Source organism: Sus scrofa, chromosome 6 (assembly GCF_054392235.1).
Source record: "Sus scrofa isolate SSC_HxYL_T2T_F1_AM1 chromosome 6, Sscrofa_HxYL_maternal_Yorkshire_Landrace_v2.0, whole genome shotgun sequence".
Lineage (NCBI taxonomy): Eukaryota > Metazoa > Chordata > Mammalia > Artiodactyla > Suidae > Sus > Sus scrofa.
In genome coordinates, this window is record NC_139388.1 from 116,969,802 (window position 1) to 116,990,979 (window position 21,178).

Sequence of the window (21,178 nt, forward strand, 5' to 3'; positions counted from 1 at the left end):
AGGTGAATATTGAGGTGGATACAATAAGGTCCCTAATTTCTAGGAGTTTAAAATTAGGAGAAAAGGCCTACAATAGCGAACAGTAACGTAAAACAATATATAACAAGATAGGCTAAACCACAGCTCTTGACAACTAGCTCTGAAGGGAGAAAGGGGACTTCTGAAAATGTAGTGAAAGGGCAGTGGGCTTTTGATCTTCGAGCAGAGAAGGATGAACAGGACTCCAGCAGGTTGCGTGGAGACAGGCAAAAGGTGGTGGCTTCAGCATGAACAGGGCACGGAAGCTTGGCAGTGACGGTGCCTTTCCAGAGGGATCAGTGTTTCTGGAATGAGTGGTGTCTGAATCAGCTCAACTGTCCCTTGATCAACACCTTTGCTAAGGATAAGATTTGTAAAGGATCTTTTTCTAGAGCAAATTTGTTTTGTGAGGTGTTTTGGGACATATTATCTTTGGAGGGGAGGGGGTTTTACGTACTAAAGTGTTTCTTTTTTTTTAATTAGAGTATAGCTGATTTACAGTGTTTGTCAATTTCTGTTGTACAATATAGTGACCCAGTCATATAAATATATATATTTTTATATATATACACACACACACATATATACACATATTTTTTTTCATACCATCTTCCATCCTGTTCTACTCCAAGAGATTGGAAATAATTCCTTGTGCTGTACAGGACTCCATTGCTTATCCATTCTAAATGTAAGAGTTTGCATCTGCTGACCCCAAAGTCTCTTATAAAGAGAAGCAATCTCCAGGTAGACTGAAATGCATTTGGTTGAAAGAAGAAATGTCAACATAGGCACAAATAGAAGAGCTAATCATGATGCACAGGAAACAGGTTCACAGAATTTAGGGGCAGGGTGTGTATACAATGCCCATGGGATAGCAGAAGTCAGTGTTAAAATTTAAATGCATTGCAAGTTTTATGAAAAGGCTGAGCATTTCCCCTCTTCTTGAGGCCAAGGGTGAGGCCTACTAAGATGAAGAAGACCATGAGTGGCATTTTTTTCAAACATGGGAATTATTCAAAAACACACAATGTAATATGCAAGATGTGATTATAAAGAAGTAGGATTGATTCTACAAGTCACACTGAAAAATCAGATTCATTACATAAAAAGCACGCCTTGAATAAATTATAGTCCAACCAACAGGGGCACTAAATATGCACTTTACGCACTTTAATTTGGAATACAGTACAGAAGTAACTTCACTTTCTAATGAGATGAATTATTAATAAAGCTAAAAGATACTAAGAAAACACTGTGCAAAGGCCAGCTCTAATCGCATGTATTTTACGAGTAATCTTTACTAAAACACTTATCTTTTTATACTCGATTGAAACATACCCTCAACTCATCTGACATAGTGTCCTTGCCTCTGAATAAGAAGGAACTGCACGGATAACTACATTTTTTCCCTACCATTTTATTCTTGTTTGGTGCCAAAAAATAAAGGGAACAGAGGATTGCAAGCCAGTAAGTTCAGTTCTGTGGTTCTACCAATGCCCAACAATCCTCTAAATAACTTTGGATCTTCATTTCTTCTGCTGTGATGAGAAAGTCTGATTTGAAAACAGCTAACATCCTCCACAGCACTAAAACCATGCATACACACAGTCTAAAATTCAATACCCTAACAAATCCCTGAGTGACTATTATCAGTGAACGCAGTACTCAAGGTTTTGTTTTTGTTTTTGTTTTTTGGTTGTTCTGTTTTAATTGTTTTGAGCAAGTTTTAAGTAAAAGGCAATGGCTTCTCTGGGACAAAAAGCAAAGGACAATTTCTAAAGGCATAAAATCGTTTTTAAGTGTATTTTTCTCTAGTTTTAAAAAGCTATAAAGCCCGGAACAAAGTTAATATCCAAGTATCACATTCCATGTAATTATGGATGAAAGGGCAGTGACAGCAACAGTTATCAAAATCATGACAATTATTCAATGGTCACTCCTCCTTCCAATAGGTTAACAAATTACATTGGCATTAATGAACTGTATGTAATTCAGGATCTAGTTGCTTTCTTTTTGCTAGAATGTGTATGTTATTGTGAAAAGTAAAAGAAGCTCAAGTTTTTCTGTTCGTCCAATAGACCAGTCACTCTCTTTGCATGAAACAGATTTCAGTCATTTGTGCATGGAGGTGTCACAATGAGTGTAAATCTCTGAAGATCAAAGGGCCCTATCAGTATTTCAAGTTTCAAATTCTGTGCCTCAATCCCTTTAAAAATAATGAATGTCAACGGGAAGAGGTAATATTCCAGCTTCTTTAGAAAACACCTCTTTAGAACAGTTCTTTAGAACTATTTACTACACACAAAACTTTAGAAGATACTGCTGCAGAATAGTTCCTTAGAATTATTTACTCTATACAAATAAGACTATGTTTTATATACAAAACTGTTACCACTCTGGAAATGAAAATAGGCATTTGAGACAAATAAAAATGCAATCCATAATTTCTCCTAAATTTGCTATTTTGATGGCAAAAATGCTCCTTAAGACAGATAAACTGAGGACCTACAAAGTTCCTTAGGAGATTTTTCAGCCAGAAAACTAATACGACTATTTTGAGATTAAGTTACGACAGAAAAGGTGCTCCTTTAACTTTCACAAGACACATTTGCTTTTAAAAGTTTTTAATCAAATAAACTCAGAATTTGTTATGAACGAGACATTCTCTATTCAGTTCTTACCATAATGGCCATTCAAAAACATTCTGCTGCAAGTTTTGGTTTCTAATGAGTAGCATCCTTTTTTCCCAGTTCAAAGTCAGTTCTTTGAAACAGCCTGTTTTATATGCACACACTACCTTTTGATAATTCTTTCATGGATTACAATTTAGTCTTTCAAAACAAGCAACTTTGTTAAATACCTTATTGTTTTTCCTCGAACGGTTTCAAATCCCTTGATGTTTAGTAAATTTTTACAAAATTAATGAAGTTAACCGTCATTTTTTAGACTTGCAGAGTTACTTTATGGTAACACAGACATTTTATTTATTTTCTTTTTTGCACTTTATTTTTTTAATATTTTTAAATTAGGTATAGTTGGTTTATAATGGTATGCCAATTTATGCTATACAGCAAAGTGACTCAGTAAATACACACATACATTCTTTTTTAAAATATTATTTTCCATCCTGGTCTATCCCAGGAGACTGGATATAGTTCCCTGTGCTGTACAGTAGGACCTCATTGCTTATCCATTCTAAATGTAATAGTTTGCATCTTCTAACCCCCAAATCCCAGTCCCTCCCACACCTTCCCCATTCCCCCTTGGCGACCACAAGTCTGTCCTCTATGACAGATCTCTTATTTAACTCATGGTCAAGGACTTTTAAATTCGACTTTATTTTGAGGGAAATCTACTAAATTCAAAGTAGATCTTAAATAAAGGAGAAGTACATAACACTTTATTAAATAAAATACATTTACACAACTAAATACAGGTTAATCTTACTTCAAATAAATTTGATTTATAAAAATGTAGACATCTAGGAGTTCCTGTCTTGGCTCAGTGGTTAACAAATCCGCCTAGGAACCATGAGGTTGTGGGTTCGATCCCTGGCCTCGCTCAGTGGGTTAAGGATCTGGCATTGCCGCAAGCTGTAGTGTAGGTCACAGATGCGGCTTGGATCTGGCGTTACTGTGGCTGTGGTGTAGGCTAGTGGTTACAGCTATGATTAGACCCCTAGCCTGGAAACCTCCCTAGAAAAGACAAAAAGAAGACATCTGAACTAATGTGAAAAAGAGCAGTAATAATGCTTTTCAGTTTATAAAGTTCCTTGTCATAGCTGCCTGATATTCTGCCTTCTTACTCTTTTCCATGTTTGAATGTCTGTCTTCCTGCAAGGAAGGAGCTGAAATATAAATGCAACATGGCAGGTATTCTACCATCAAGGAAGTCACAGTCTCATCTAAAAAATTCTCTAGCAAATTATGTGGATTAAGATGAAGATATGCATAGTGGGGATTAGGGAAATGAGGCCAAGAAATGTAAAAGCTGAAGTTGATATTTAAAAACATGATTAAATAGAGTATCGAAAAAAGTCTAAAGTTTGCCACAAAAACATTTGGCTTGTAAACTTCTACTTTACTTGCAGTTTGCAGGAAAACATCTATTATAAACGTTGCAAAGTATCACCAGCTGGATTTGAAGACTTGCAATTCCCTATACTTAGAACTCTAAGGAAGGCAAAAGAGAAATAAAAAAATAAATGGTTTTTAAACATTCTTTCCCTAAAGCACCACCCCTGCCCCCAAAGAATATACTCACAGGTTTTTTGTGATTACGTGTTAGTTTGATTTTAGAACAACAGAAATTCACAAAATCGCTGACTTTTAAAAAAATATAAACCTGCTTTGTACAAGGGCAGTCTCATTTTATGCTACTTCGTTTTCTGACTTAACTACACCACTGTTACTGGGAATGAATAAGGCAATTTCTGTGATCTGAAAGGAAAACATAGGACTCTGCTCAGTTCTTTCATTTCTCCGTGAAGATAACATACACAGATCTTTAATAAAAACATGCCATTGAGTTTCCATTTCCCACAATTCCTTCTGTTTAGTGAACAAAGTCATAATAGGTATGTCAGAATAAAAACAGGGATAAAGTTCTTTCGAGCTGACGGGAAATGCCTACGCAGCTTTTTATAACTGGAATACTGACCATCAGCAAAACAGAGATTGGGTGGCTCAACAGGGCCCACATTACATCTGATTCACTGATCCCTTTCAAATTCTTGCCCCCAACCTCGGTGCAACACAAAACCCTCCTGAGCTTTGCCGGTCCTTTTGTCTGTTTGCAAAACAAAATGCAACAGAAGAATAAATTCTTAGGGGGGTAAAAGAGCATTTCTAGTTGGACAAATCTCTCCCTTTTGGTTATCTTAAGATGTGTGTTCTACCTAGATTTTCCAGCTAATCGCTATCCATCACCTGTTGCTTAGCAATCCATTACCTAAAAAATATGTCACTCTCCCAGCTTTCTCCAACGAAGCAACTTGGATAAAAAGTCAATAATAAATGTTTTTTTGTGTACCCAGCAGCATTCAAAGTGCTTCTAAGATAACCAAGATTGGCAAGGACTCATTGGTTTTATACCCAGAACTGGGTATGAATCCAGGATTAAACATTAAAAAGAGTGTCTGAGAATACTTGTTAAAATACAAAATTTCATTATCAAAGAAATGTGCTCTCTGCTCTAAATGCATCTAAAAGGAAAGATGCTCTAAGTGTGAAACATGGCTGCAAATATTTTTGCTAATGGGTAAATACTAGATTTTTCAGTGCTTATTCTCTCAGATTTCCACAGACATTAAACACCCTTAAAAACTTTATAAGGCTTGCAGATAGGCTTCCTACATGAAGGTCGAACTACTTTTAACAATGGCTTGTCAAATGTTGTCTTGTTCTTAAGCATTCCCCTTTCAGCAATTAACTTTCCAGTTCATATCAGATAAGCTAAATAGTGGAGTACAGCATGAGAATACTGTGGGAACGAGAACAAGTGAGAAAGTCTACTGAGGTATTTGGGACAATGCTGAACCTTGAAGGATTTGGGCAGGTGAGACTTGGAAAAAGAGGGCTTTCTGGTAAGTAAATGTTATCACCAGAAGAAAAGAAAGAAGACAGATGATTCAGCCAAGGAAAGGCAAAAGCCAGCCATTGCTTGAAATATTAAGTTAATATAGGGATAGAGCAGAAGATTCTTCTATAGATTTAACATGGAGGAACTGTGGAACACTTGTAGAGATTTAAGAGACAGATGCTGAAGATTTCTGGGCAGGGGACGTGCAAGTCATGTTTTGGGACAAATGGCCTAACTTAAACAGACAGGCTGGGATTATCAGTAAAACACCAAAGACTTTTCACTGAAAGAGGTCAGTGTCGGAGCATGAACGAGGGCTCTGAGCCACAGTGATGGCAACAGGAATCCCAAAGTGAAATACGTTTTCAAAGAAGTGGTGAAGAAAGAATCCATAGGGACCAATAATTAATTCGCTGTGAGGAGGAGGAACCACTAGGAAGGAAAGGTAAAGAGCAAAAAGGATTCCTAAGTTCTGAGTCTAGGTGACTATTTAAAGAGGGATGGAAACGGGCTAAATTGGAAGGAGGACATCGTTTTAGAAAGACTGCTTTCCAGACCTGCTACTTTCATTTAACGTTAACACACACACACACACACACACACACACACACACGCACACGCACACACGCACACGTGCTCGCGTGCACGTGCGCGTGGGTGCGTCATGCATCTTTTGAATGCCTGACAGGGGGCCAGGTAAGGAATTCACAAACCACAACAGGGACCTACTCTGGAGCAGCTCCTAGTTTGATTATAGACAGACACACAAATCACATGCTTAGCTGAAGTCACAGGGATGAGGTGAAATCTTTCAGGGAGAGTCATGTCTAATCTCAAATTTTCCTGCTCAGATGATCTTGTTTAGTTGTCTTATTGACAGAAAACAGCCGATAGCCATCTCCTACACAGACATCTCCTCCAAAAGATAAAAATGTACTAAGTCAAGCGTTTGTCTTTTTTTCCTCCTTGTAAAAATCTATCTGCTCCCTGACTCCTGGTAATTTGTGTTTGTCTCCTCTGCACCGTATTGTAACTCACTGCTACCTTTTTCGAATGTAAAACTCACAGAGCTAAGGACCAGGCAGGGGGCACTGTGGAATGCTGTCAATGGGTAAGGAGTGTGAGTTTTGCAAAATGAAACAGTTCTGTAGACTGGTTTCATGAAAATATGAATACACATGACCCTATGGAATGTGCACTTAAAAACTACTGAGGTGGCAAATTTTAAGTTATGTGTATTTTGCTACCATTTAAAAAAATTTAAAAAATACAAAACATACAAGTCGAACTGTTGACTCCAATCAACCTGCCTCTATTATTTCCTTTCCTGCTTATTAATACTTTGATATGCCTTGTAATGCTTTGCACATTTCAACTGTATTAAAGCATGTGCTTTTAGCAAAAAAAAAAAAAAAAAAAAAAAGTAAAATTCACAAAATTAAACGCCTTGAGGGCTCCAAGACTGGTGCAAATAATTGCCAAGATTAACAACAGCTGGAGTTCCCTTCATGGCTCAGTGGTTAACGAACTGGACTAGGATCCCTGAGGATGCAGGTTCGATCCTGGCCACATTCAGTGGGTTAAGGATCTGGTGTTGCCAGGAGTTGTGGTATAGGTCACAGACACAGCTCAGGTCCCACATTGCTGTAGCTGTGGCAGAGGCCAGACCCCTAGCCTGTGGAGCTCCTTATGCCACTGGTGCAGCCCTGAAAAGCCAAAAAAAAAAAAAAAAAAAAAAAAACCACAGAACAAAAAACAACAAAACTTTCCTTAAAAAAAAAAATTAACAACAGCAGAGTACCAACTGAATGTAAAATCATTTTTTGGTTTATGTAACTCTTTGGCTGACTTGGCAATTTCTTTTGAGCCTAAAAATCTTTGGAAGGATTAATGATAATTGAGCAATGCACGTCCCATCTCTGCTTTCACAGGTGGCTGTGGCTTTTATGAGTTGTCCTTAGGTTCTTGGTCTCTTGCTTATGGCTCTACCAGATTTATGCCTCGGGTCTCATGTGAGGAAGAATCCTTTCATTTCTCGCCTTTCCACAGTCCCTGAATATTGTCTCTGCAGAGCCCACAAACTATACTGCCTGGTCTCTTGTATGAATGCAGCTCTGACATCTGAGGGTTCTGAGACACGGGGTAAGGCAGGGACAAAGGATGCATGGGATGTCAAGGGTCCGAGGTCAGGGCACACTGGCACAGTGGCACCCTTTGCTTGCCTGCCATCTTCTAGTGCTCCCTCCAATCTGCTCCTGGATGGAGGAAACTGGCACGAACACTTCAGTGCTTTCCCAGACATGATCCTACTGGATCCTGATGGCTCACTCTAGCCTGCGTAGACAGCAGCTCAGATTTCCATTTTATAAATAAATTAATTATGGCTCAGGGAGATTAAGCCACTGGCCAAAGGTTCCCCAATGGTCAAAGAGAAGAAACTGCCATTATTAGGGACAAAATGAACTACAAATAATGATAGGTTTCTAGCTCACACTGAGTTGATGGCTTGTTAAAATTACCTATTTTCTGCTGTGCCAGTGTCAAGTCAGGATTTCACAGTCTGACATTTTTTTTTTTGTCAAGTCAAATTCTTCTCACCACTAATTTGTAAGGATAACTTCCCTCTAATTTGACTCGTTGTAGCAATAAGCAACTTTGCAAAATTTGGAGTCCTGTGTGACTGTGAAACAGATCTTGGTATTTTACAGTGATTCCCCAAACACAAAGGAAGCAAAGTTAAAGTAAGTCAACATTGAAGGTTCAAGATAAGGAGAGTATTAAGCAACCAACAATGATTCCATGTCTTCTAAACTATATTCCAATGATGACGTATGCTGTAATATTGGCAGTGACTGGCCAAAACAGAAGCAAATCCCTCTTTGACTCATGGAGCACAGATAAAAGTTGCAAGTGGATTTTATTATGATAACATCTTAAAAGGGTGCTGCCGAAGAATAACTAGAAGAATTAATTATCTACTTTCTTTTTTATTAAAGTATACTTGATTTACAATGTTGTGCCAATTTCTGCTGCACAGCAAAGTGACTCAGTCTTACATATATCTACACTCTTTTTTTTTTTTTTTTAGTCTTTTTGTCATTTCTTGGGCCGCTCCTGCGGCATATGGAGGTTCCCAGGCTAGGGGTCTAATCGGAGCTGTAGCTGCCAGCCTATGCCAGAGCCACAGCAACACGGGATCCGAGCCGCGTCTACAACCTACACCACAGCTCACGGCAACGCCGGATCGTTAACCCATTGAGCAAGGGGCAGGGATCGAACCCTCAACCTCATGGTTCCTAGTCAGATTCGTTAACCACTGCGCCACGACGGGAACTCCTACATTCTTTTTTAATATTCTTTTCCATCATTGTCTGTCCCAGGAGACTGGATATAGTTCTCTGTGCTACACAGTAGGACCTTGTTGTATATCCTTTCTAAATGTGATAATTTGCATCTAAGTATCTATTTTCTTAGTTGGAGCTGGTGGTGCATTTGCGCCAGAGTCTTGGAGTTAAGCATTCAAGCAAGTGTGTGACATGCTTCAGTCCTTTACATACACCCTGCTCTATAGCTAAGACACTGCTCTTTAGCAAAGGGAACTTTATATTTGCTGTACTGTCTGATCAAGATAATAATGGGACCACTATTCTACACATACACTATCTCATTTAATCCTAAGAACAACTCTAAAAGGGAAATGCTATTTTAGAGATGAAGAGAAAAAGAAAAAAAAAAAAGTCATAGGGAGATAAAGTACCAGGTCTAAGGTCACACAGTGGTGGAACTAGTATTTGAACACAGCTGTGTGATTCTGAAGCCTGGTATGCTTTTTCAAAAATACCACTTTTTTTTTTCCCCACCGCCTTTCAGTTTTGAGAGAGGAGACCATGGTGAGTACGAGTACAGAGTAAAAACCTAAGCCATGAATCAATATATTTATGAATAAAAATCGCTTTCCCTTAGAAACCAAACTAGATTACACATTCATAAAACAATGAATGTATCATTGGATACATTCTTGAAACAATCTGTTAATTGGCATGTTTGTAAAAGTGGTCTTCTGAAGCAAAAATCTGTTAAAATAAGGTATCCCTAGGCACCTGAGTTTCATAAATATTTTTGAGTTTAAAAAGGAAAATCACAATTCATTTAATTTCCTACTGGCATCACACACCGAGTTTTATACAAAAAAAGAAGAATGGATTTCTACTGAGTACTTTTGCTTTAATCAAAGCCTGAATCAGACCCAAGACTCAACAGGCAAAGTGAAAAAAAAAAATGGACAGTCAGCAGGCATCTGTGTGTTTTCAATGGATAAGTGTCCATGACAACAGGAAAAAAATGCCACAGTAGTGCAAGCAATGCTGTTAGCAAGCTCAAAGAGATTAGGAATAGAATTAGCCTAGAGATCAATCTAGCTCTTTCCCTTCCTTCTTTGAGATGAATCATTCTCAACAGAACTAAGAAGCATGGCAGAAACAAGGACCTGCCCCACCCCCCCACTTTTATACCTGAACTGATAGAGGGCCTTGTGCTAAGTGCTGCCCATCTGGCTCTCTTCAACAGTCCTGCACTTTACATATTCCCTTGCAATGGGTAAGCAAGTATAAAGTTCCCAGTAACAGTATGAATGGATGAAAAGCATGGAAATGGACCTTTATTTTCTACAAACGAACACCCAGAGGTATACCACTTAATCGAAACTGTTTCCAGTGATCTTAAGAATTTTACCCTGGTTTCATTTAAATATAGTTTTTTCATTCATTAGCCTCACTGAGGTATAACTGATGAATAAACGATAAGATATTTAAAGTATACATTGTGATGTTTTGATATAAGTGTACATTGTGAAAAGATGCCTCTTGGCTAGTTAACACATGGGTAACCTCACATATTTTAAATACATATACATGTATATATGTATACACATATATTATGTATATCATACACTTATATCACACACATATATTTTTGGTATACACACATATATATTTTGGTATATTTACATATGTATTTTCTACTCTTTTAGTAAAATTTAATTATAAAATATAGTGTTATCAATTATAGTCACCATGTTACATGTTAAATCCTCAGATCTTATTCATGTTACAGCTGAATTTTTTTTTTTTTTCTTTTTGTCTTTTTAGGGCTGCACCGTGGCATGTGGAGGTTCCCAGGCTAGGGGTCGAATCACAGCTGTAGCCTCCGGCCTACGCCACAGCCACAACAACGCAGGATCCGAGCAGCATCTGAGATCTATCTACACCGCAGCTCATGGCAATGCCGGACCCTTAACCCACTGACCGAGGCCAGGGATCAAACCTGCATCCTCATGGATGCTAGTCAGATTCATTAACCGCTGAGCCATCACGGGAACTCCTGAAATTTTTAAAACATAATTTATAGATGGGACAAATGAATTAATACCAAGCAATGATTTTCTCTTTAAATAGTTGCTCTTAAATTTTGTTATACCCTTTGCAGTCATAACTGAGAAAGACAGGAGGGCAATCATCATAAAAATAGGAAACATAGGAAATATATTTGAAACACCAAATTGCTAATAAGCACCTTTTATTAATAGGATATGTGCTTTTCTATTTTACTAATACATTTTATTGTTAATTGTTTTGATTGTATGTATGAAGGAAATGAAATTGTGAACACTGTATTTAGATCAATTGATTTTTTTTTTCATTTATTCACAGACCAGCTTTTCAGTTTTTATGAAACCCAATCACGTACTAGAATTACTGGAATAGTGCTTCACTACTTTAAGAGTATTCTAGGTTAGAGGTTCCTGCTAATTCCACAATTAACCTGCCTCAGGTGACATCTAAGGTGATCTATTCGATACTAAAATCCACTCCTTACAAAATGGTATTATAGCTGGTGTATCTCCACTGATGGCCTGACAGGACACTCCCAAAGCAGTTACACATCTTAAACTTTGATCAATTCTGTTGTATTCTTCACGTTGCAAATAAGTAGACAAACCACCTCAGTTTAATGTCATAAAATCATTCATTCGCTTAGCAGTTACTTATTGAACACCTACTATGTGCCAGGCACTGTTATGAGGCTTAGGGATAAGCAATGAACCCTCTTCCCGCCCCCCCCCCCAACACACATTGTTCTTAAAAGCATTAAGGCCATGTTTGCCCTGATAAGTAACTACAGGCAAGTGAGGTTTCACAAATATAATCTTAGCCTAATTTCTGTTTAAACGCTATGAATGAAGAGGCTTAATTTTCCATTAAAGAAGACGACAACACAGCAGTTCCCATCGTGGCGCAGTGGTTAACAAATCTGACTAGAAACCACAAGGTTTCAGGTTCGATCCCTGGCCTTGCTCAGTGGGTTAAGGATCCAGCATTGCTGTGAGCTGTGGTGTAGGTTGCAGATGCGGCTTGGATCCCGAGTTGCTGTGGTTTTGGCATAGGCGGTGGCTATGGCTCTGATTAGACCCCTAACCTGGGAACCTCCATATGTCAAGGGAGCGGCCCTAGAAAAGGTAAAAGACCAAAAAAAAAAAAAAAAAAAAAAAAAGAAGAAGAAGAAGACGAGTAATTAGAATTTGTAACTTTAAGCAGGAATCTAGGCCTGACACAAGAACGGAAGGACAGAGCTCCATCCTACAGAAGAGTAAAATATGAATGTCTGAGAAACAGGCTGGATTTGGAGAAGCTGGTGAAGATTTGTAATGAAGGGCACTTAAATAAGTCCTTTAGTGGTTGATGGCCCTGGGTTTTTCCTTACATTACATTCATGCCACGTCCAAGTTTATGGCTTTTCCTTATGAAATTAATATCCCACTAGCACTAGTCTTAAGGTCCACATCTTTGAAAAATATCATTTTCATTTCAAGTTAACAAATAAAGTGAAGACAGAAGAAATGGTTTCCCTAAGGTCACAAGTTGGGCAAGAGACCGGAAGGACCTGGAGAGACCAGGTTTCCAAGTGAATGATTTCAAATGACAGCATTGGGGGGGAGGGACCGCCCCCGGCTGGACCACTCATCTCCTTCTCAGCTTCTTGGAATTCTGAACAGAGATACAAGAACACAGGGACCTACAGATCGTGTGTTCATTTTCAGCTGAACCCTGGAGGGGAAATTCCACAAACTGTTCCACTTCTTGGCTGTTAATCTCTTCCTTCGTTTCAGGGAGACCTTCTTGACAGTCGTCCAATAAAAAATCCCTTTACTTAAATTGGTTTCTGTTACTTGTAACTAGAAGAACGTTAATACTACATCCTTTCCCACTGGTCCATTTTGTACGTTTCATTTGAATTCGTTTCCTGTTTCCTAATTACCTTGCTAAAGACTTTCAGTGTAAACTATTGCCAATAAGACAAAATCAAATCTGCCAACATTCCAGTATTCTCTATCTGGCTGTCCAAATAGGCTTTCATATCCAGGTCCAAGTGCACACATAGCTTGTCACCACTTCTATCCCTTGCTTCCCATTCTTCCTAAAACAAAATAATGGAAACGACAGTGAATGTAATTTTAATGATATATGTTTGGCTTCAGTGCTGGGCCTGCCAATTATTTGATGTGGAAGCTTGCACAAGTTTCCTTACCTCTCTAAAATGCAGTTACCGTTTAATAAAGTGAGCACAATAAGATCTTATTTCTAGACCTAAAGATGAAAAAACTATACATTATATACACGCCTGGCACAAGGCCTAGCATATAGAATGTTTTCCAAAAATGGCAGCCATTTTGTTTCATTATAACTTAAATCTCTTTTATTTTTTTGCCTTTTTTTAGGGCCACACCCACCGACATATGGAGGTTCCTAGGCTGGGGGTGGAATCGGAGCTTAACTGCTGGCCTACACCACAGCCACAGGATCTGAGCCGCATCTCCGACCTACACCACAGTTCACAGCAACACTAGATCCTTAACCCACTGAGCAAGGCTAGGGATCGAACCTTCATCCTCATGGATGCTAATCAGATTTATTAACAGCTGAGCCTCGATGGGATCTCCTTAAATCTCTTCTTTAACCTAGGTTCTTTCTTGGGATTCAGAGCCACAGATTTAAGTGCCTTTATGACTTTTCCATACTGACAGAACTCAAACTTAAAATGCAATCTGCTCAAAAGGAAAATGAAAATGTGTGTTCCTTTCAACCTGGGTTCTCCTGCATCCCTTACTTTGAAAAATGAATGATACCACCATCCACCAGTCACCCAGCCACAGATATGAGAATCTTATTTATTCATTTATTTTCTTTTTTGGCCACCCCGTGGCATATGGAGTTCCCAGGCCAGGGGTCAGATCCGAGCCACAGCTGTGACTTACACTGATGCTGCAGCAATGCTGGATCCTTTAACCCCCCTGTGCTGGCTAGGGATCCAACCTGCATCCTGGCACTGCAGAGACGCCACCAATTTACATTACACCACAACGGGAACTCCCAACTTAAATTCCTTCCTCTTCCAACTGGTCTCCCACCCTGTAAACTTTATCCCCTTAACATCTCTTGAATCGGTCCTCTCCCTTTCGCTGGGCAGAAAGATCTTCTACGCCTCTCATCACAACTCCAACAGCAGTTTCCTAAGTGACATATACTTTGTCTTTGTAGCACTCATCAAATTTACCCTCCCAAGAGCTAATGAAGAAGTCTTTCTAAAACTCAAAGCTGATCAAGTTTAAATCTATTAATAGCTCTCCATTGATTAAGAGTCAAGATGTACTCTTTGGACGGTTACACAGTCCTTGACAACGCAGCCATGGCCTAAAGTTAATTCCCTGGTTCTCTCATCATGCCTTGTTAGTGAACTCTGCTCCCATCACATCCACTTACTTGTAGTTCCTGCATCCCATCAGACTGTTCCTGCTGGTCCATCTGAGTGGAACGTCCTTACTTCAGCACCCTGGCGAGTGGCTATGCATTTTCCAAGGGTCATTTCCTTTACGAAGTCCTGGCAGATAGAGCCTTCCCCCCATGTTAGTGCTCCAAGTGAAATCAGTTATAACGGTAGCCTTAAATGCTTCTGTAACAGCATTCACACTTGTATTTAACATGCTTGTGTACCTGTTTTTTTCAAACTGAAGGGCACAGTTATTGGGCCTTTATTCTTTTTGAGCCACGGGTGCCTGGCTCAGGCCTCGCACATAACAGGCCTTTCATATATGCTTGGTGAATGAAGATAACAAACAAAGACGGCGAAGGGAAGTTAGAATTTGAATTTCAAAAATGAAAAGCAAAGTTCAGAGTCTGCTTTGGAGTCTGTAGACATTCAGTGTCTCACAGGACCCATAATAATACAGAATATGATAACTTCATAATTATGATTCTTACTAATTAAGAATACAGTCCACCACAGTCCATTCAGAGTATCCTATTTAAGGTAATCAAGTGTGTGATGAAGCTGATATATAGTTCCAAAAGGGGTTGACCTAGAGTGTATTTTTGTAAGATGCCTATTGCCCCTTAAATGACAATTTGAGAGGCTTCTAAATGTTTCATAGTCTAAATAATTTAAATGTGGTACATTACTGAGCAACGCCAGTAAAAAGCTTACTAGTTTCTAGTACTTTCAGACCATCTCCTATATTATTACGAAATTTGGGCAACTTTAGAGTAAGTGTGCATAACTTCCTTAATGGGTAATGAAAATTTCAGAAGAAAACTGGAAGATAAAAATACATTAGGAGAAACCATTTAATAGCTGATTAAAATAAAGAATTTTTTTTCTTTTTGTAGAATAGCTACGCCACAGTAAAAGATGAAGAAAATATGCAAAGGTGTGGTCAGAAGCCAAAAAAAAATTAGTATTTTTTGACATCAAGTGATTCAAGTGGCAAGGGAAGAAAATCTAAATTATGAATTAATTACTGAATTAAATTATGTTGTAATATAAGACTCAGGGCTGAGAAAATACTGCACATTTATAGAATGCATCTTAGGTAAAAGATCTTCTACATACTGTCACAGACCAGAATAAAATTGATATAATTTATCCATCAATTTTCAACTTAATTAAAAAAAACAAAAACAAACAAACAAAAAAAACTAAGGGAGAATTCCCATCATAGCGCAGCAGAAACGAATCTGACTAGTTTCCATGAGGATGCAGGTTCAATCCCTGGCCTCGCTCAGTGGGTTAAGGATCTGGTGTGGCTGAGGCTGTGGCATAGGCTGCGGGCTACAGCTCTGATTGGATCCCTAGTCTTGGAACCTCCATATGCCACGGGTGTGGCCCTAAAAAGAAAAAAAAAAAAAAAAAAAACTAGGGGAAAGGAATGGACATTTTATTAGACTTTTAGATACACTACCCACTCTAACTTTAATAAAGAGTTTTTTAAATATCGTTTAGACTTTCCAAGGAACTTCCCTGGGAGCAAACATCATCATTTTACATTTAAGATGTCACTTCTGTTGAAATGGAACAAGAGAAGAAAGTGTCAGGCACCATGACTGATTAAGCAGAAGTAAACTCCTTTTAAAGCTGCCTTAAGGCAGGTGCCTAATATTACCTTTGTAAAATTTAGGGGAGGGTTGGAAAAGGAAGACAATGAATTTCAAGAAGCACGCATTACTGGGATATGCGAGAAACTACGTGACTGTATTGGATGGGGGTCCTAAAGGGATTCCTTTACACTTCAGATCTCCTATGGCTTCCGCCCTGCCATGCTCCAGGCAGTTCCCAAACAAATTACCATCACTTCCTTAGGAAGTGGATTCTCGGCTGGAGGAGAGGCAACTAAGTCACAAAAAACTAAGAGGTATTTTTAAATACCCAGAAGCTTGCTAGAAGCCGAGAAGAAATGAGATCCTGAAGAAGTTAAATATCTATTATAGAATGCCTTGGCCCTCTACATTCATAGCTGAGCAAGAAAACAGGTCAATATAGTCTTCATTTTACATCCCAAGATGTAAGACCCGAGGGTAGGCCTGCCAAGCACTTAGCCAACAGATTGCAATACTTGTGATTATTTTTTAATTAAAAAAAATAAAAATAAAAAATAAAAACTTGCCCTCTAAAGCCATGCTAGACTTCCAGAGGTATCAGGAAAGGGAAAAACATCAAGTTTTCATCTTTTTTAAGTTCTCAACGCTAAAGATTTCAGATAGACTAAACAGATCCCTTCCATATGAAGAATAAGGCTTTGAGGAGTTTGGAAGGTGTTATGTTTTTACCTTTACTTAGTGTTTAAAGCTAAAAATAAAAGAGGAGTGGAGCTGAAATAAAATTTCCCACTTCATTTTTGCTCTACTTCTCTGCCTCTCGTCTGACATTACGGACAAAGATTTTATCATGGTGAACGAATACACAGAAACAATCCTGCCACAACATGCCTTACAGCGTGATAAATGATGTGGATTGTTACAGAGAATAACTGGATTGGATATGTAATGTGGGTTCACTGACCCCAAAGCATACAAAATGGGTATCTAGAAACCGACATTATAGTTTCTTTGGCATCCTTTCAAGATTCCAGTGTAACTCATAATGCTATTTGCCAGCTGACCTGGAAGTGTTTCTATTTAACACTGCGGAAGCACCATACCCAGGAACACGCACCTGAATGGAAGCAGAGAATGTCGAAGCCCTAACTCAATGCGCAGCCTCTCTATTTCAGAAGAGGCAAACACCACTGGCAGAAACAACAAACTAAATTCCTGCTGAAACACAACCGGCAGAGCGTGAGTTTGATTTTCATCAATGGCAGCTGACATAGCCCCCCAGCCCGAACCTCCTCCCAGGTCTGTATGGAAAGAAAGACAATACCATCTGCACGCAAGCAGGAAGACAAAACCTTGTCCATCCACAGGCTCACTCCACTGAGAAATCCACAGCAGCCTCCGAAGCCCATTTAGGCTCTATTTCTTCCCCTGAACCCATCCGATACTCCTGGCTAATGTACATTCAAAGGGAAACACGCTCTTTTTTTTTTTTTTTTTTTTTTTTTTAAAGATTTTGCTGGTGTCACATCATATATTGGCAAAGTTTTCAACCAGAGGGCTTCCAATTGATTTGTCTGGGGTCATGTGGAGGGAAAAGGAAAAGTCTGTAAGAAGAAGCACTTAAACATGGTGAGTGGCACATCCAACCAGCAAGGTGAACGCATTTTAAAAGTCTCCTCTGTGATGACTACACAAAAACGTGCTATGGGCTTTGGTACCTGTTGCTCTACAGCTATTTCCAATTCACCTGTTACGATGCTAAACAGATCCCGGAACTCTACTTTCTGTGAGAGCTGTAACTCTTCACACAGAGATGAAACGAACAGTACAAATATACACTGCGGTAGGACTGAAGGGCAAGTTGGATGGAATAAAGTGGATTGATAAAACAGGTAGAAAACACCCTCAGCTAGACGCCGGCATTAACAAAACCCAAGGAGCACCAACATTCTGTACAATTTTTATATGCATTTGTTCATGAAGTGTGTTGTATTGACCATAAGGATGCTAAAGGATTAGATTAACTCATCACTATCCATGACAAGGCCACATGCACATTCGAGGTCAAAAAGCAAGCCCCATCCTGCAGACTTGCTCACAGCTTTGAGAAACTTTTAATATAATTTAACCAGATGCAATTCATAATAATTACAATGATGACAATCATTGTAATAGTCTGAATTCTTGGACAGCAAATATTCATTAGCTTCCTCCTCTGCTAGGGGCAGAATATATTTTTCCATTCCCTTGATGTTGGGCTTGAGTATGGGTCCTGCTTTAGCCACCGGGATGTTAGCCAATGTGACAGGTCAATGCCTGACATGGGCTTGCACCGTGGGGCCTGCCTTCTTGGACGATGCCCTCACCATCCTAAGGAACGTGTTCTTGCTACACACTGAGTTAAGGAGGCTGGAGGGAATGTGGAACAGACAGTGACTGAGTCTGCAGCGTGTATCCCAGCCCAGTGGATCAGCAGAGTCCTACCCAGCCCACAAATGCATGAGCAGAGATAATGATTGCTATTCCAGCCCTAAGTTTTGGACTGGTTTGTTATGCAGCATTATTCTGGCAAGAGCTCACTGAGATAATAGCATCAATAATGATATGATTAATATATCATTGTAAATGGTCCCTATATATATATATATATATACACATATATATATATATATAGTCCCTACATATATATATATATACATATATATATATATATATATATAGTCCCTACATATACGTATATGTTCCCATTTTAGGGCCACACCTGAGGTATATGGAAGTTCCCAGGCTAGGAGCTGGAAGTGTAGCTGCAGCTACCAGCCTACACCACAGCCACAGCAACGTGAGATCTGAGCCGCATCTGTGACCTATGGCACAGCTCCCAGTAACACCAGATCCTCAATCCACTGAGCAAGGCCAGGGATTAAACCCACATCCCTGGATACTAGCTATGTTCTTAACCCGCTGAGCCACAACGGGAATTCCTGCCGCCTATATATTAAATACACAACACGGGGTACAACTATAAAACGACTATCTTCTAATTAAAAAAAAAGATATAGGGTAAAATGAAAATACTGAGACAACATTATTGTTGATAGAATATAGGTAACAGCCTTAGTCAAACTGGACCTTCTTAGTTTTAACCCCTCCAACCTTTCTACACTTGCAGAAGTAGCTGCTGTCATTTCTTAAATACAACTCCTCAGCCTCAGCGTCTCAGACACTAAAGCAGTCACTTTCTATTCATTTGATTCTTAAAACAACTCCTGTAATGTTAACTGTAACCCCCTTACTGACTGATAAGGGAACCAAGACTCACTGAGGTTAAATAACTTAGACCACGGAGCTAATAAGCTCTAGATTTCAAGTAGGTGCTTCCTTAATACTTACCATATTTCAGGAAATTTTTTTTTCTCTCTATTTAAAAATGTTTAAAGGAGGAACAAGTTGGCCTCACAGAGGAGATATAATGTCTTTTTCACTTCTGTGGCTCTGTAGGGACTCATCTGGCACTGAAATAGCTCTCCCATTCCCACCCCCAGATGGTCCACTTGACAAGAAGAGGCCTCTGGGGATGCCTGAAAGCTCTCTTCTTGCAGGAGAGAAGTACAGCCTAGAAAATTCCTAAGATAGCTGTAAGTTTTAGCTCAAGAGGATACTTAAGTTTACTTCTTTTCATCTATGATCATTAAGTTAGTTCAGCCTTGATAAAGGCGACTTAGAAAGGGGAAAAAAAATCAGCATTTTTTTTCTTAAACATCTATCTCTCAAACCAGGTGCGCTCTTAATTAATCCATAGTAAGAACTAAAAAGAAATCAAATCCTTCAAACCATTTTCCCTGTCCAAATCTAAATCTTATGCACATTATTTAAAAAAAAATAGGTAACTCTGTGAACTTATTCCATGGATGCTTTGCTTGGGGTAAGTTTTAAAAGATTCTGATGCAGGGATTAAGTCCTTCTAAACATTATATTAATTACCATTACTATTTCTCTTGCTCCTATAAGCATTTATCAGGGAGATTTCCTAATATATCAGGGTAATTAGGCTACCTCTATTTCACACGAGTGGAAAACTATAATGTATAGCTAACATGTCACAGAGCAAAGATCTTTCAAAACTTTAAGATGTGGTAAAACTAAGAGTAACAATGACCTTGGGAAGATACCAAATGCACTGAGAAAAACGCTTTGCACAATTAATAGGATGGCATTATCTCTATAGTCCCTAATATCAGGCTTGCAGTGAAAAATGTCTGCAAATCCTAGGAAGTGAAATCTTTAAAGTGAATGGAGGAAGATGCATGTTACTGACAGATTCTAGTTCAGAATCATTCTAATACTTATTGGGAATGTCAGACTTTTAAAAACTAAAAGTTTTAAGGCCACACATTTTTGATAGAAACAAAATAATTTAATCCTTGGCTGCCAATGAACCATACCCACAAAATGCTTCCTTACGAACAGTAGAATTACCCTTTTCTTGGTACAGGACTCCTTTTGAATACGTTTCCCAGCACACATTCTGTAGCAGCCCTGCTAGGAATGCCTCCATGTCTACAGGAAAACGAATTATATGAATCAACTGCTGGAATGTGGTAAATACTTTTATGTATTTACATATATACTCACACATATATATTACATATATTTATGTCATGACATTGTTCTTTTTTTTACTGGGAATAACTGGAAAATACACAAAAAGAGCGAATACACCATGAACTCATATGAATCTTCCAGAGTGGACAATTAACAGAATTTTGCCATATGTGCCTCATCCAGTTTTTTCGCTGTCACCACTTAAGTATTTTAAAGCAAATCCTTGATCTCACTGGAAGATGTCTCAAAAGATGTGAACACTTTTTTTTTGGCCGCCCTCGCAGCAAGTGGAAGTTCCCAAGACAGGGATAGAAACTGCACCACCGCAGAGACCTGAATCCTCTGCTGAAGTGACAACGCTGGATCCTTAACCCGCTGCACCACAAGAGAACCCCTGTGAACACTTTCTTAAAGAATCACAGAAGTTCCTGTCAAGGTGCAGTGGTTAACGAATCCGACTAGGAACCATGAGGTTGCGGGTTCGATTCCTGGCCTTGCTCAGTGGGTTAAGGATCCGGTGTAGGTCACAGACGCTGCTTGGATCCCGCGTTGCT

At 38.9% G+C, this 21,178-nt stretch overlaps 1 protein-coding gene and 1 long non-coding RNA gene across 2 annotated transcripts in view; both read right to left on the reverse strand.

Moving 5' to 3' along the window:
• The window catches only part of CDH2 (cadherin 2), a 232,270-nt gene that overhangs the window by 81,065 nt on the left and 130,027 nt on the right, over nucleotides 1-21,178 (reverse strand). The gene's annotated exons all lie outside the window — the stretch shown is intronic.
• On the reverse strand, nucleotides 13,830-20,500 carry LOC146402784 (uncharacterized). Its single transcript, XR_014805145.1, has 2 exons — nucleotides 18,720-20,500; nucleotides 13,830-18,654 (listed from the first exon to the last, which is right to left on the reverse strand). It is a non-coding gene; the product is annotated as an uncharacterized LOC146402784 (long non-coding RNA).